Below are 12504 nucleotides of genomic sequence, written 5' to 3' on the forward strand. Positions count from 1 at the left end.
GTATCCTTAGCTGACTTCTCCGGGTGGTCTAGGATCGAAGTGCTTCAGGAGAAGTGTGACTATAGGTATCCATAGATGACTTCTCCGGGAGTCTTCGGTGTGACCAGCACGCGAGCAGTCTCGAAGGTGTCGGTCCGCATAGCGTCAGGAGGAGCGCGTGCTTCTTCGCTTCGTCGGAGACATCGTTTGCCACGAGGTAGAATGTGAGGCGCTGAATCCACGAAAAGGCTCGATGACACGTGCAGTCCTCCAGTAGCCATGGGCGACACCTCGAACTGCGTACGCTCTACATCCCACTTCTCGTCGCCAGTGTTAATGGCAACGTTGGTGCGGGGCGTGGGAGCCCCGCATGCGAGGAACCTCTCAAGGCAGTGGCTGGTCGGAGACTGGGGTTTATTTCTTTAGAGGGAGAGAGAGAGAGAAGGCGAGTGTACAAGAATGCACTTTCGCTGCTGTAGGAATGCAGACGGTCACGGTAAGGGAATTGGGAATGCGTCAGTCTACGGGGCTGTGGGGATCAGATGCCGTCGGGGGAGACGCCTGCTAGCTTTTGTGGGTGCTAGCTTTTGTTGGAGCGGCCGGCCCGCCCTTGTTTCTGGGAAGCGGGCGGCGAGTATGCGCGGAGGAGGCAAGGGTTGCTGGAGCGGCCTGGCGTCGCTTGGTCGACGAACACGACACTTACTATTTTGTTTCTCGCATATTCTTATTAGTGTGTTTCGTGTGCCCCCCCCCCCCCCCCTATGTAATACCCTCTTGCAGAGGGCCTTTAGGGTGTTTGAATAAAAGTGGAGTTTTTGTTAAACCCTTGTGGGGAATCGCATGGCACTGAGATTCGAAACAGAGTGCTCTTGCCTCTACCTCGACGCCACCGCTGCACCTTTCCATCACTTAACATTAAAAATCCAAAAGCAAAATAGCAAGAACCAAACAGCGGAACCCAAAGAGATTTGCAAAGTGCACTTAGCAATGTTTTCGTTTAGAAGTTTTAAAAGGCAGTCATTGACCATTTGGTTTTGCGTAGTGCATTTAGCAGCGGATCATCTTACACTGTACAGAGAACGTTAACATCCGGGAAAAGACCAATACGAGTGGGCTACTTTTCTATGGCGACGTTTCAAGACGTTGCCTGCAATTTTTCCATAAAGCCGTATTGAACACGTGTGAAAAGTTGCTTTTCTTCCAGATTTTATATTAATGTACGAGTACTACAGACGTGCGAGTCAGCAAAGTCAAGAAGGGCCGCTATATAAGAGCATTCAGGCTGCAGCATAGTTATATCCTTTCTTGAACGAGAACCCTTCGTTCTCTCCTAGCACAGAAATATGCATCAGGTTTTGGGTTGTTTCTATTTAAGACAAAGCCTTTTTCCTGAGCAGTAAAAACGAAAATTTAGATACTCTTTGGCGCCGTTTATACAAGCACAGCATTGGACGTAGAGCTTACTTGAATATTACCGCTCACATCACTATGGAAAAACGTGTTAAGTGCTGAGTGCACGGGCCCTAAGTAGAGTCAGCTTGCCATCTCGAATGTTTCAAACGCCATGCTTTACCTGCGTTCAGAGCGTTCCTTCCTATTTAGCTGCAGTACAGGCCGATACCTTCCGATTGGCGATGTGGCCAAGCTTAAATTGTGAAAAGTAGCGCTAGCGCAACGGGAAATATCAGGAAAATGTCCAAGACATCAGTTGCCTTCCCTCCAAAGGATGATGAGACGTGATGGGCGCGGAAGGTGGTACGTTACCGCTACTCAGGCCGACGTCAATCACGCTACACTTGAGCAAACAGCTGGGCGCATGCTGGACAGCCGTCGAAGCCGCTGGCTTGCTTGCGGGCGGTGGTTGTATGTCGTGATATGGCAAAAAACAGACTTGTCTCAACTGGTCGCACCGAAGATCTAAGGATATGGGTGAGTGACCTGAGTTCTAATTATCTCGCCTTCATTTCTTTCCTTCCAGGATACCTGGGCCGCCGCGCATCTCCAGCTGTGTAACGACCCCTGACTGGACTGTACCCTGGCTTCGCCTTACCCTGCTTCAATAACTCCGTACTTTGACCTGTATCCTGACTTGAACTTCATTCAACATGAGTGACAAAGACACAAGTACGTTGGATTCAACACATTCTTTCTATTACCGCAGGTGCGAGCAGTAACGTGCACATGCTTCACAGGCGCAAGATATGCAAGGGCGAGAAATGTTAACGAGTTGGATTGTGCTGTCGCGGACGTAGTATGGACTATGCTTTGGTGTCCCATCTTTATCAATACGAAACCGCAAAAAGAAATTTCCTGAGTAACGTGTCAGGAGTGTTACCACCAAGACATTCTTTAAATATCTATTCAGGATCCAACATTCCGCGCCGCAGTCGTGCGCATAATTTAACTTGCCGGGAACAGAAGTGTTTCAATAACAAACTTCTGCTGCCGTTAGCTGCTGGGTATAGAGAAGTGCATTTAAAATTCCGTACCGTAAGCTCACACTACGTATGCAGCTTGGTGTACTTTAGCGGCTTTTTCTTGACAACCGCGAAGACACCTGATCAAATCAGGGTCAATGTTCCGTTGAGTAATTTTTTAACTGTACCAATTTCCTATTCGCATAGATAGTTCTTAAATGTCCTTGCCCATGGCAAATACAAGGCATGCTGCCTCTCTGTGGTCTTTTTGTATTTTTCTGGTTTTTTTCTAGCGCCAATCGCGTATTGTGCCTTGACTCTCTTCTGTCGGGCCGCCACGGTGACTCAGTCTTTGTGGCACGCGGCTGCTGACCCGTAAGTCGCGGGTTCGATCCCGGCCGCGGCGATCGAATTTCTATGAAGGCGAAAGTCTAGAGGCCTGTTTACTGTGCGATGTCAGTGCACGTTAAAGGATCCCAAGTGGTTGAAATTTCCAAAGCCCTTCACTACGGCGTCCCTCATAGCCTGAGTAGCTTTTGGACGTTAAACCCCCATAAACCTAACTCTTAGAGTCGGTCATGTAGCCACCTCCAATCTGTGCAATTATATAGCTGTTTTGGAGAGGACAGTCCACAAAATTTTTAAACACAATTTGATTCCAATGAAAACCTGCATTGTAATTCGTTCTTTACTGCAAGCCTAGGGTCTCGTGTCCGGCGCTGTTCGAATGAGCGCCTCAGCTTTTAGGCTTTGAGCCTCTCCGTCACGCCATCATTCCACGCTGTGGCCCTGGCATTTACATCAGCGCCTTGCGCTGAGCGCTGTCCTGTTAAAGACGTAGAGCCGATCGATATCATGCACAGCTCGCACATGCACCACTGGCCGACCAGCCCTGATGGCGACGAATGGCATGAGCACCACAATGCGTTTGACACACCTGGTGAGCTTCGTGTAGAGCCGAGCCGAGAAGGCGCGCAATCGGATAAGCTGCCTTCGTTTGGGCAGAACAGAATATAAAGTCACCAGTGTGAATCACAAATCCTGGGTGCACCATGCTTATAGCCATCAGCTCTGAAGAAATAATATGAGCATCTCTCCAGTACATGGAAAGTGTTTATGGTACTGTACCAATCACGAGTGCCTAATGATATCCAATGTTTTTCCAAAGCGTACGAGCTTTCTTCTGGCCTTTTCCCTTTGTTCCCATCTTTTGTACAGACATCATTATTTTAGACAAGACGCGCTGCGACGCGGTCCCTTTGGCCAGTTAATCCTGAATTTTCATCATTTCATCATTCGGTAGCATCCCGTTTATACTGGGCACAGATTACTGCAGGTTACGCTAACTAGAGAACATTCAACGGTGACTTGAAGAGCAATAAGGTAGCATCTAATCACAGGACATGCTGCCGCAATGGGTCCCAATTTTCTATTAAAGAAAATGCGGCAAGATATTTTTTTTTTCAAGGTATTCTCCAGGGTGTTTAATGCATCTGTGTCAACTCTTCCCCCACTCTTTCATTTCCGAGGCTTCCGTTAACCACAGTGAAACATCCAAACCATAGTTACTCGGCGGCTGGTAGCGCTCTCCCGTCAGAAGCCATAGCCAATGTAAGCGGTGATTTTGAAGCAAGCCTTGCACGACCTGCGTACGTCCACACTTTATTCTTCACAGATAGGAGTATTTTTTCCAGTGGGCTGGTGTAATAAACGAGACTGATATCAAGATAAGATTACAGTCCATCTGCTTAAGCCTTCACCACGGCATTTTTACTTGCTTGTAGATTTGAGGAAAATAAAAATCTGCTAGCTGGCGATGTTTTAAAATTGGTGGGCATGGGCGACGTTCGATTCTATATCCTTGACTCGTTTATACTAGCTGAAAACCCTGCTCAATTCCTCCTTTTTTAAGTTTATTTTTGAGAATTGTGCGATGTCGCTGCGATAATGTTCAAGACTTCCATATTTCGGGACATGTCATCTTCGGAGAGAAACTCTGCACAGACTACACGCTCAAGGCAGTGTTTCCGAAAATCGCAGGTATTCGTGGCTGCGCTCAAGCTCCTATTCTGCGAAAGTGGAAGTCGCCACAGTAGATTACACGCGCCAGTCATTCAAATCTACCCTTCATGTGTTATATGAAAATAAATAAATCCCTGATTCCATGGAACTGTACTCCGTTTCATACATCATGTGCAACGCTCTGAAGGCTACGGAAGTAGTCCGCAGAAAAAAAATAAAGAGAAATGTATCACTCCGCGCTGTTTTGTGGCCATGTGGTCTAACGCGTCGCTCCGGGGAGTCGACAGGCAGTGGGGGTGCGTGGGTTCAAATCCCGGGTGGTGAATCTTTTTTTTCGCACATTTTTTTTTCATCGCAAGTTGAATTTCGCGTGACTTGAATGAAAAAACTCGTTTTGTTCAGAATCGCTTGAATATTATGGCGTGTTCTGAAATGAACTGCATGCATCTGTTCATTTGATGCATACCGCGTTAATGTGAGCTGTCCGAAATTTGTTGTCAATGAGCTCGCACCGGCTTCTGGTCAGCAGTAGCGGTTTTCTTTTCGATTCTGGATCATTGTGACTATAGTTTTCAGATGCAAGCGAGAGGTTTGTGCGAAGGATGACGTTCATTCGTCGGGTTTAATTAGCACAGTGTTGAGTGCTCTGCCGTGTCCCGATTAACAAGTGGCCGTCTGTAACTTTCTGGTCAAATTATTTTTACACACACCACCTCGATATGGCCTTTTTTCCCGTGTTAAGTGTTAAATTTAGAACATAGTGCTGATTCACACAGTGAGAGAAAATAGTACTGCCTCAAGAGTTAGATTCGTTGTCGTGCACAAATGTATATGAAGGCAATACAGAGGCAAGCAGCTTATTTCGATTTCCCTGCTCTCCTAGAAGAGCAGAAGCTGCTCAGGCAGGATTTTCATGCAGTCAGGTAAAAAGAGTTCCAAGCTATGGGAGAGCGTCAAGTAAGAATGCAGAAAAAGTTGTACAACGCTATGTAAAAATATTTCGAAAGCGCAAACAATAAATGAAACAGGACAATAAAAAATGCTAACCCCGCAGTGTTTGCAAGAAATGGTTTATTCTGGAAACAGCCAGTGGTGCTTTTTCAAGAGCCACGCTATGATATGGAGCATTGCCCATGACGACAATGCTATTGGCCGGAATGTTTGGCAAATATTTGTCGGTGAACCACTTCTCAAAGTAGTTGCCATCCATCTCAGAGTGGTAGTCAGCGTCGTTTCCCTTTTTTGCTCTGAAGTCAGCAGTGTCTTCCACGAATCCTGTTGCACTGCTCCCACCATGTACAAGAATCAAACGGGTCCATTTGCCCGAAGGCGCAGCCAATCTTCTTGTTAAACCTTTCAGGAAGGCATCCTGAGATGACTTTGCAGTCTTGTCCTGCCAGATGTATTCTTTTGTGTGCCCTGCGTTGACCCAGGTTTCATCTAGGTAGACGATGCACCTGTAAATGTAAAAGAACCGAGTACACGAGTCAATGCTTGTAAGTAAACAAACACGCTGCAGCATGTAAGTAGGCAATGCACTGCAACAAACGCACTGCTGACCCCTGTCTCACAAACAGCCGCTCAAAGACAGTCGAGAAAAAGAATTATCTCAGCTTAATTGCTCCCTTGTTCGTGATTATATTTCATGCCCAGGCGGCATTTGGTAGCCAGTTTATATTCACTGTATGTTTGCATGGGGTACATCACTAATTCGGCAACATTTGAAATCTCTTCACTCGCGGCGGCTCCGAACAAAAATTGCCAACGTTCGTAGCAGTAGCGCCAGTAAATCGCACCACCGGAGCAACTGGCAGTGTACAGTGGGTGTCCATTCGTTCCTGCGGCGACGACGAGATGGCACTACCCATTGCAGTGCTACATTTTTGGCAGTTTTGCTGTTTTTGCTTGCCGCACCAATTGGAATTTAGCGATTTAATCTGACCCATGCAGACACGTGCCCCACCGAAACGTAGCGCAAAACTGGCCGTGAAACGTCACCTCCGCGCAAAAGGTCCTCAACAGCGACATGCATGATTAAGACGATTTCCTTTAAAAGTGTCATTCTCAAGCAGCACTCACTCTTACGACTACGAGGTTGCAAAGCTAACATCAAGCTCTATGTGAAGCCAGTCTAAACGTGATGCGTAAGAAAAAAAAGCAAGGAACGACCCGTACCTGCCCTGTCCTCGGAATTCCTTGATCGCCAGTAGGTATCTGTGACGCCAGGAAATGATGTCACTTCGCTCGATCAGTGCAAGATTCCGTTTTCTTTTATGAAATGTGAATCCGATGTCCTTCATCAACCTCCGCAATGTGGTTTTCTTGAAGTTCGGCAGGTCGTCGTCCTCATTGCCAGCTTTTAGCACAGTGCCCAGTGTTGGGAATTCCCTCTTCGCGTACATACTGTGCACTTTCAGACGGATGGCATGGACTGGGAAGCTGTCATTCTTGACTATTCGCGAGCTTGAAATCTTCACTTCGCGAGGTCTTCTCTTCGGAGACGCCACAGGCCCGCACAGACGCTCCGCCTTGATTTTGGCAACGCTACTCCAGTGTCCTCGCTCACAGCACTCAGTACTTCCCGAACAGACTACTCCGGAAAACAGATCCTGGTGCGGCCGAACACATTCGCAATTACTTGCTTGGCGTGCACGAATCTTCGGGAAAATGCGTACAGGAGAGCTGGCCGCAGCCGCTCAGCTGGACGCCATTTTCTCAAAAGTAAAAGGGAGGCGGACGGAAAGAGTAAACACGGCGGCCAGCGGGGACAGCGAAAACGTGAAATGGAAAAAGACGACAAACGCAAAATACAAAATCACAGATCTCGACCGATTCGCTCGCAATAGCATCGTTTTTTGTCACACTGATGACAAATGTATTATCCACGAAGCCTGTTGGCAATGCATTTGTTATTTTTCGCTCACCACAAGGAACGCACTATTTTCTGTCACGGATGCAGGCTGCGCAAAAAAGAGCGCTAGCTTTGACAGCGATGCACCTGATGTATGAAACGGAGTATAGTAACCGACGTAACCGCACCTCACGGCTTTTTCGGGTTTGCTGTGTTAGCCAGTGTTCAATCTCCGCCTTAAGTTCCGTATGCCAGTTGCAAAAATCTGAACTCCAGTCAGGCGTCCTTATGCTTTGCCTTCATTATCAGACAGCATTTTTGCCTCAGTTTTCAAAGAACAAGGCTGCCGTATTTATTTTGTTGTGTCGTTTTTTCATCGTGCTAATGAACAATCATGTGCCTGCCTGTTGTGTGGTATGAGGCCTTTGTGGGGCGCTCTCACGATATTTCATCAGCGCTTTAAGGCAAAATATTTTACTCCGTATGGAATATTGTAGTTGTCACAGCATATATTTAAAACACGATGTTTTTTTATTACGGTGAAATAGAGAGTGCACTTCAAAATTCATTCAGAAGAATAGTACATAAAAGGGCTTGGCCGTGTGCATGGTAAATTTATGGAAGTTCCAGCCGCTATTTTCAAATCACCTTCGGGAAACTTTATATGGTATTTTTATTGTATTGTTTTAAAACCATAATTTAACCCGTTGCATAAAAAAGTGCTCTGTACAGGCATTTTCTATTAGGCCATATCCGATCCACGACTGTGTGCTGACATGCTATCGTAAACATTTAAAACCCCTACTGCGTGACCTTTCGTTTCCACGCTGTTATTTAGTAGCTATGTCTCCTGGCGATTGTATTGCTTTTTTTTTATTTCAGTATGATACGTACATGCCTGCAGCCTGTTTGTTCGATTGCTGCGAATTCCAATCTGCAGGTTACTATAGATCAGATGTTTCACTGCCTGTAGCGGCTTTCTTGTGGTATCTTAACCTAAGACAGATCGTTGTCAAGATAGCACAGCTGAGCTTTCGGCTAGCAGAAAAATCTCGCACGATTCTCGACTCCAACTCCTGGATCGTGGAATTGAACAAGACCTGCACTTTACTACCGATGTCCATTCTGCTGCCCTGTGCAATCGTTAAAATTAAAATTAATTTTTTTCGCAAAGCTTGTCTCATTAGTTTTAGCGGGAATAATTGCCCCACAATTTTCATCCTTATATACCTCAGCAAGCAGTTTTTGGTATCACCTGTTTGGTTGATTGGTTGGTTGGTTGATTGATTGATTGATTGATTGATTGATTGATTGATTGATTGATTGATTGATTGATTGATTGATTGATTGATTGATTGATTGATTGATTGATTGATTGATTGATTGATTGGTGCTTAACGTCTCAAAGTGACCTAGGCTACGAGAGACGCCGTAGTGGAGGGCTGCGGAAATTTCGTCCGCCTGGGGTTCTTTAACGTGTACTGACATCGCACAGTACACGGGCCTCTAGAATATCCCGACCATCGAAATTCAGCCGCCGCTGCCAAGAGCGCACCCTCGTATTTCGGGTCAGCAGCCGAGCGCCGTAACCACTGCGCCACCGCGGCGGAGCTCGGTACTACCTCAGGTGTCAAATATCCTGCTTTGGGGGTAATTATATGTAGAAATGGGCTTGGACAGGCCATGTAATGCAAAGGCAAGATAACCGCTGGTCCTTACGGGTAACAGAGTGGATTACAAGAGAAAGCAAACGTAGCAGGGGACGGCAGAAAGTTAGGTGGGCGGATGAGATTAAGAAGTTTGCGGGGATACAGTGGCGGCAACTGACAAACGACAGCGTTTATTGGAGAGACATAGGAGAGGCCTTTGCCCTGCAGTGGGCGTAGTGAGGCTGATGATGATGATCATGATGATGATATGTAGTATAACCAAACCTTGGCGCTGGTGGCGCTGGTTAACACTCTCAGGGTTCGGTTACACTACAGAAAATTTTGGCAGTGGCTTAGCTGTGGTTAAGCCTGGATATACAAGCGAAAAGGTTCAGTTAAGCTTGGTTTGACGTCATGGCTGTCGCAGCTCGCGCACAATGCACTGGGAGCACCACGACAACGGTGGAGGCGTTCCGCCGTCCACGCACTGCATGTACGGAGGCGGAGGAGGAGACGCGCGTGTAGTGAATACGGTGCTGTCTTAGAAGGTTGCTTAGAGAACGTTGCTCTGGTGTCCTTTCCTTTCGCGTGTACTCCAAGATCCGAGAGACAGGCATTTCCTTTCCTTAAAACCAATTTCCGTTTAATTTCGTTTTCCTTAACGTCCTAACTGCGCAGCTCGGGTATCCACCGAGATATTAGAGAGACAGGCTTCGTTTCCTTAAAACCAATTTTGTGTCCACCGAGATATGAGAGTTTCCTGGCGCACTGTTTGTCGTTTATTGATTTTTATGTGATATTTTATTTCTTTCATTTCTTTTTTATTTTCGTTTCTTCGCTTATTTCTATTCTTTTTTTTTATTACGGAGTGCAAGGCCACTTGCGCTGCGCGTGACTTCACTCAGTTTCGCGCATGCGCAGAATATGGCTCTTGCAGCATACCCAGCATACGGGAAGCTCGGCTCCGACCCTCGTAGTCAAGCTTTTCGCTACAAAAATACCCCCGAAAGCAGGCGTTCGGGCAGCCGTCGCCTTAGCTCAGTTGGTAGAGCACCGGACACAAAATTCGTAGATCGTCGGTTCGAATACCACCGGTGGCATGTAATTGTTTTCCTTGTGTTTTTATTATTCATAAATAGATGAAAACCACACAGTTAATACATCCCCTATGCTCGTTAGTTTCGGTAAACGTATGTCAACGAGCGCCTCTTTCCGTCGCGTTGTCAGCTCATATCAGCTCCGTGAGCATAGGGAGGGTATTTCGTAAATTATGCGACCGTTTATACTTTAATCTTATGCTTTAAATTGTAGATGGTTCTGCTTGCCTTATGTCCGCGGCACTGGTCGAACCAGCGTATTTTTGTTCCCATATTTAGTCTGCTTATTATTGCGCATATCATCAAATCATGTTGCTGTGGGATTTCCCTTTAATATACTTCACATGTTTTCTAGTATTTAGGCCTTGTATGAGTATGCAACAATTCTCAACTCAGGACTAGTTTATAGTACTCTTGCCACTGATATCCAGTGGCACTGAAACACTTGGGTTCTTTGCACGTCAGTGTGATTACATAACCTACTTCCTTTTATTCAGCTTCCAAGACCGCGGCCGGCCTGGCCCAGACGCCTGCCGGTAAGTGCATGAACAATTATAGCTTGCGAAATCTGCGTAAAATCCAGAAGTTTGTGAAAGATCGTGCCGTACTCAACGCAATTATCAACGAGCCCGAAATGTGAGCGCTGGCAAGCGTGTTCTAATCATTTAATCCATGCTCCTACACAAGTGACAACTAAGCTGTGTGGACGTGACAGTACAATAGGACTTGATGCTGTAGATTCTAAAGCCGATAAGTAGAAATGCTTTTACAAGTTCATGGGTACGAGGGGCTACCCAAAAGAAACCGGACTTATTTTTGTTTGAACTTATTTGTTCACATTTTAAGCACAGACCTTCAATCTCCTTCAAAGTATTCCCCACTTGCAATGATACGCTTGTCGAATCTTTCATTCCATTCTTCAAAACATTGTTTAAATTCATCTTTTGTTATGCTTCACAGTGCCTCCATCGTTTTTTTCTTCACCTCAGCAACATCAGCGAAACGCTTTCCGTTCACCTATTTTTTCATTCTAGGAAACAAAGAAAGTAGCAGGGGGCAAGGTCGGGAGAGTATGAGGGTTGAGGAATAGGGGTCATGCCATTTTTGGTTCAAAATTGTCGTAGAGACAGGGATGTGTGAGCAGGGGTATTGCCATGATGGAAAAACCAGTCACCCGACCGCCACAAATCTGGCCGCGTCCACCGCACACTGTTGCCCAATCTTTTCAAAACATCGCAGTAGAAAGCCTGGCTAACTGTCTGACCCTGCGGAGCAAATTCTCAATAGACGACTCCTCTCACGTCTAAAAAAACAAATCAGCATTGTTTTGAGGTTTGGTTTCACCTGACGAGCTTTCTGAGGCGAGGTGAATTTGAAGTTTTCCATTGGCATGATTGTTGCTTTGATTCAGAATTCGATTCAGGAACACTTGAGTTGTCCCCATAGCATCGTCCTTGTATGTCTTTCTTAATATTTCAAGAGTTTCCATTCAACTTTTTTCCGAGCAAAAATCAGAATTTCACCGGCGCACGCTCTTCACGAAAATCAGCCATTGCAAAAACGACATTCACACAAAACAGTTGTCACTCTAAAACTCGGCCTAAACTAGTCTGACCTCCTTCAACGACGGCACTTGGCTTACTGACTCTGGAATGTTCGTTCTATGCGCTCCTAGTGGCAAAACGCGGTATCACAGAAGCTTTGCCGACCAAAAAATTTAGTCCGGTTTCTTTTGGGTACCCCCTCGTACTATGACGTCTGCACTGGGCTGCTCAGCGAGTAGTCTGGGCTTATGAAATTCCACACTACAGTAAGAGCGCACTGACAACTAATAATGTTCATAGTGGGCCTTGCTGATAACGTACATGTCTCTTCCAAAATGGTGTTTTGTAAGTATGCAACAAATCTTTGTTCAAGACTAGTTTACATAATACGCGTGTCACTAATATCCAGTCGTACTACCACAGAGGGGTTCTTTGCACCTCAGTCTCATTATATAACCTGCTTTCTTTGATTCTGCGGCATCCGGATCGACATGCACTTCGCGGGCACCTGGCGGTACATGCATGAACTATTATATCTTCCGAAAGCTCTGCGTAAAATGCAATATTTTACATTGCTCTCATTTTACAATATACTTTCTTTTATACAGCATCGAAGCCCGCGGCCAGCGTAGGACAGACCTCCGCAGGTACGTGCATGAACGATCACAGCTTGCGAAATCTACTTAAAATGCAATATTTTATGCTAGATCATGCCGTCCTTCTTGCAATTAATAACAAGCCTGAAATGTGAGTGCTGGCAGAGGGAAGGCGTATTCTAAATGTTTTATCCGTGCGCCTGTAGAAGTGTGTTTTGTCTTTGATGTGACCGTGCAATATGCCTTGACGCTGTAGCTTCTGAAGCCGATAAATATAAATGCTGTTACAAGTTCATGGCTACTACGGCACCTGCACTCAACTGGTCACAAAGTCCGAGCTTAGAGATTC

General features: G+C 46.0%; 1 long non-coding RNA gene across 1 annotated transcript in view; it reads left to right on the forward strand.

Moving 5' to 3' along the window:
• The first annotated feature begins 1968 nt into the window (after positions 1-1968).
• The window catches only part of LOC149336373 (uncharacterized), a 103951-nt gene continuing 93415 nt past the window's right edge, over positions 1969-12504 (forward strand). Inside the window, exons 1-2 of the long non-coding RNA XR_016284260.1 lie at positions 1969-2103; positions 10513-10551. This is a non-coding gene — a long non-coding RNA (uncharacterized LOC149336373). The remainder of the gene's footprint in view (positions 2104-10512; positions 10552-12504) is intronic.

The sequence above is a fragment of the Amblyomma mixtum genome, chromosome 7 (assembly GCF_055824585.1).
Source record: "Amblyomma mixtum isolate Tamu chromosome 7, ASM5582458v1, whole genome shotgun sequence".
NCBI classification, from domain to species: Eukaryota; Metazoa; Arthropoda; class Arachnida; order Ixodida; family Ixodidae; genus Amblyomma; species Amblyomma mixtum.